At 44.0% G+C, this 4,745-nt stretch overlaps 1 long non-coding RNA gene across 1 annotated transcript; it reads left to right on the top strand.

Annotated features, from left to right (window-relative positions):
• Positions 1–84: 84 nt before the first annotated feature.
• Positions 85–4,191, top strand: LOC136361491 (uncharacterized). Its single transcript, XR_010743648.1, has 4 exons — positions 85–410; positions 1,136–1,211; positions 1,779–1,913; positions 2,511–4,191. It is a non-coding gene; the product is annotated as an uncharacterized lncRNA (long non-coding RNA).
• The last annotated feature ends 554 nt before the right edge of the window (positions 4,192–4,745 follow it).

Raw genomic sequence — 4,745 nt, 5'->3', positions numbered from 1 at the left:
CGCCTACAGGAGCAGCAGGGCGGGGACTCGTCCCCGCCTCCGGGCCGCGCCGGACGGGAATCGAAACCGAAGGCACGGGCCGCGCTCAGCCGGCTGCCCGGCCCCGAGGCCTTCGCGGCTGAACGTCACGCGGGAAATAAATAACGCCAGAGGTTGGCTGAAAACACCGGGAGGTTTCCTTCGCGCTGTAGCTTGGGTTGGAAAGGTCTTAAAGGTGATCCCGTTCCGCCCCCTACGCTTCCACTGGACCGGGTTGCTCCAGGCGCCATCCAGCCTGGCCTGGAACACTTCCGAGATGAGGCAGCCGCCTTGCCTTTCCTCGCCTTGCTAACTTTTGCTCTCTCTACACTGACGCCAATCTAGTGCAGAGAATTACATATATCATTCAGGATAAAACACACACATAAATGGTACGAATAACTGTAGTATTTATGTAGCGATGCTATTACTTTTCATTCTTGCCGGCTGGCACTGAGCTGCTGATCAGCGCTGGTCCTGGCAGGGCTGGGAAGCCGTGCTGGTTTTGGCTGGGGAAGGGTTCATTTTCTTCCACTGGCTGCTGTGGAGCTGTGTTTTGCATTTGTCCCCAGCACAGGAATGATAATAGAGATGTTTTCATTACTAACCAGCGGGGCTTGCACAGAGCCAAGGTCTTTCCTACTCCCTGTACTGCCACGCTGGGGAGGGGGCTGGGGTGTGTGGGAAGCTGGGAGGAGGGGATGGCGGCAGGAGGAGGAAGGCTGGGACGTTTGGAGTTTGTCTTCCCAAGGCACGGCTGAACACCTGCCTGCCCTAGGGAAGCGGGGAATTAATGCCTAGATTTCTTTGTTCGTGCGTGCAGCCTTTGCTTTCCCTATTACACTGTCTTGATCTCGATCCAGGAGTTTTCCAGCTTTTACCCTTCTGATTCTCTCCCCAGTTCCAGTGGTGGAGAGTGAGTGAGTGGCTGCCTGGGCCAGACTGCTGGCTGTGGTTAAACCACTACAGAAGCAGCAGTGCCAGGTTCCTCTTAGTGTGGAAGTAGGGCTGGGGAGGGTCTGTGGGATGGGGAAAAAGCACAGCAAATACTGAATCGAGAAAGGGTTGAGGATTAAATCCATTTGAGGTGAACTTTTATACTGAAATCCTTTGGCAGCGCAAGTTTTGGGGACAGTATCAACTACTCCCTCTGGATCAGGAAGTTTACCTGGAAAATAAAGTGAGTAGCCATTGTTGCCTTTTGCTGATGCCTGAATTGAAAGGCATGTGAAACTACAAAGTCACAGTCACTGTTCAGGTCACAAAGAGAAAACCACCTGCAGGAGTAAGGCCAAGGTGGTACTGCCTGTGGTATGCTCTGTCTTTGTTGTTGAAGGCTTCGTAAGAACCTTTTCTTTGGTGTATTTCCCCATACCTGTCTCCTTCCTATGACAATCGAACCAATGAAATTATTTTTAAAAAGCAATACAAAAGGAGAGGTAGAAGGAGGAGTTTGCCACGTCATAGCTTTAGAGAAGTAAAATGAAGTTCTGGATTGGTTTATGCTTGGGTGTGGATATTGACATTCTCAGGTTGTCAACAAATCATCAAGGATAATAAAACTCAGATCCACACTTGAGGTAGTTTCAGGACTGACTGATAAGGTAGAAAATTATTCAAACATTGAGCCAGCAATATATTGCCAGCTTTAAGGAGTAGATAATGAATCAGAGAAATCGTACAGTAATTTGCTTATAGCTATTTGTCTTTTGTTTTTTCAGACAGGTACAGTGATTTTCAGAAATTTTCAGATTTTTCAGAAACATACATTTCTGAATTAATACACTCAGAACTCTGAACTACTGTCCTGAGGAGCTTTGCTGTATATTTTGTTGGAACAGTATTAACAGAATGGAGCAGAAAGCAGAAAGAAGCTACAAATGCAGTCTTGGCAAGTATGTTCTATTCTCCACTTAAATACATTCAAGAAGGGGTTTGGATCAGGCCTGAGTAAAAGCAAACAAAGAAACATTGCTGGATTTATCCTGTTTGTTACTATGTTCTGCAAATACAAATGGCCAAATACTTTACTTCCTTAGCAACTTTAAACAGAAAGAATTTATGTGAAACAACACAACTGGGTGAGGCAAAAGGGATTTCTGTATGAAAGAGTACCAAAATTATGTTATTTTCACAGTGATTCCAGCCTTAAGTATGAAGCCCTTTGCTTAAAGTTAGAAACCAGTGTGGCTGGATTGCTGTAACCTCTTGCTGCCCTGTAGATTTTTCTCTCTGGTGTCCTCCATTTGCAGCTGTAGTATTTCCTTGTTTGCCCTGACTCTGGTATTCAGCTCACTCTGTAGTAAGCAAAACCAGCTTTCAGAGACTTGAAACTGAAATATTGATTAGTAAGAGCAAAGTATGAATGAAAGTGGCTGTGTGCAAGCACTAGCAGAAGCAGCAGAGCAAAGGTTAAAAGAATGGCCTGTGCTATATGACCAAAACCACAGCGTATAAGGCAGTAAAACCAAGAAATGTTTTTCTCAAACCAGAAGTTCTGCATTCTACAGCACAGACAACTTGTCAGCAGAAAATCCTACCATCTGATGTGCTGGATGTGGCAGGAAGATACAGCACGTCACAAATGACATTTATTTCCTATTGCTTCAACTGGAAGCAGACCATAGAATGTGGAAACACAGAAAATAAGCAAAAAAGTTCCAGGAAGTGCGTGGAGGCAGCAGTAGGCAAACTGTGAAGCACGAGGATGCCACCACAGTCAGTGGTCGTTCCACAAGCTTTCCAAGGCATTTTTCCACTTGATTGATTAAAAAAATAAGGATCTTGATCTAATACCGATATCCAACAAGGAAAGACTCTCTAACAGTTTGAATTTAGAAAGTGTATGTTTATAACGACGCCGGGCAGTGTGCAGGATAGCTCCCAAAGACACACGTGCAATTTACCGATGCTCACAGGGTCTTTTTATGTACAGGAGTATTGAATACCCAAAACACAAATGCATATTCATGACTCTGGTCCATCCCATTCCCCGCTTCGTATGGTAATTAGCCAAAAAGCAATTAAGCATGCGTAGTTTGTTCTTTGAAATGGGTTGGTGGTCCTTCTTATGGGGTGGGGTCTCAAAATGATGAAGTAAGATGGGTCTTCCTCGCTTTGACTTTTTAACCTTTTAGTGTTGGTGACACCTGGATCCTGTTTTCTCAAGACTATCTGATTTATGATCACATTGTATTCTTGGAGTCTATTGATTAAGTTGACAGGCCTCTTGATTTATCAGTTCCTTAAATCCAGCTTCTATGAACAAAGGGAAGTTTACCTCAACAATATCTAGTTAGCAAAGGGAAGTCTACCTCAGCAATATCTAGTTTAACTAAACTCCTTAATTCTTCAAAACTAATGTCTCACACTGCCAGTGGAAAATAACGGAAGAGATACCAAAAGGCTGTGATGGTTAGTGCCCATCTTCCCTTTTGTTACAGGACACGTGGATCCTGGCAAAATCAGCACCCCTGGGGGCTGTGAGTGTGAGGTTTTGACAGTGTCAACAGAGTTGGATAAATTGAATTAATGTGAATGAAAGCTGGGGAGCTGAGTGAAATGAATGCATATGTAAATACAACTTCTGCAGCTTGACTGGGTGCAGATTGTTGTAAGTATTGGAGAATTAATTCGTGATAATAATTTATAGAAATATATGGTATAAAATCATTTTGTCCAAGAAATAAAAGACAGTTGGGAAGCTGCCGGGAACAGGGGAAGCAGCGCATTTGCAACAGAAAGAAGGATGTCTCCACCAGGAGATGGGTCTCCTCCGAAGATGGGATTGCCAACGATCCAGTGATCAACACCTGATGGAAATCTTATCTACATCAGCCTGGGTGTGCATCCCAATACCGGTTCCGGTAAACACAATCAGACGTCCAGTCCTGCCTGGAAAGCTATTCATCGGACTGGCAGACAGAGAGAACAGAAATACGAATATGAAACAACGACTGAGTGGACAAAAGGATGAGGCAACCTTCTTTCTGGCCGGAAAAACTGTATATAAGCCAGCCCTGCAAAAGCAGACTTTGTGAACGGGGGAGGATAGGGCACGCTGCCGGTTCTGAGGTTCACCCAGCATCGATCCCAGGCTCGATGCTGTCCGTTGCTTGTGGCTTTTTCGAATTTCTATTTTGTATTTCTTAATAAAATGGTCTATTGATGAAATTGGGCTGATTACTTATTACAAGATGGATTTTGAAAAAAATGTGCCTTGTCTGATGTATCTGCAGTCGAAGAGCAGGACAGTGTGGTAAATGTAATGTACAAATTCCTGTATATAATATTGTATCAAAAGTTTGGTCTATTAAAAGCTACTCAAGATTCCAAGGCATATTGGGCAAGCTGTGAAATCACAACATTTGCAACAAAAATGACATGGCCAGACTGGAGATGGCCCATTCATCAAGGATGGGCCTCCACATCTGCTCAACACCTGATATCAATCTTGGTGGGGGAATCGGAGGATGATCAAATCAACACCCCAAAGAAGAAATCCAGGAAGACTATCAAATTGTCTTTTCATACTTACTGGAGCCCTTTTCAAAACCTCGCTTGGAAATAAAGGAATACATCAATATTTGGACTTTCAATGGACTTAGCCTCAAGATAAATAAACTGTATAAAAACTGTATGAGACCCAGTATGTGCGGCGGGGTTGGATGGTACTTTTGCTGCTGTCACTCTGTCCACCCAGCATTTGATCGATGTCCGATTTTATT

This window comes from Sylvia atricapilla, chromosome 5, assembly GCF_009819655.1.
Source record: "Sylvia atricapilla isolate bSylAtr1 chromosome 5, bSylAtr1.pri, whole genome shotgun sequence".
Lineage (NCBI taxonomy): Eukaryota > Metazoa > Chordata > Aves > Passeriformes > Sylviidae > Sylvia > Sylvia atricapilla.
This window is presented reverse-complemented; position numbering and strand designations above follow the sequence as displayed.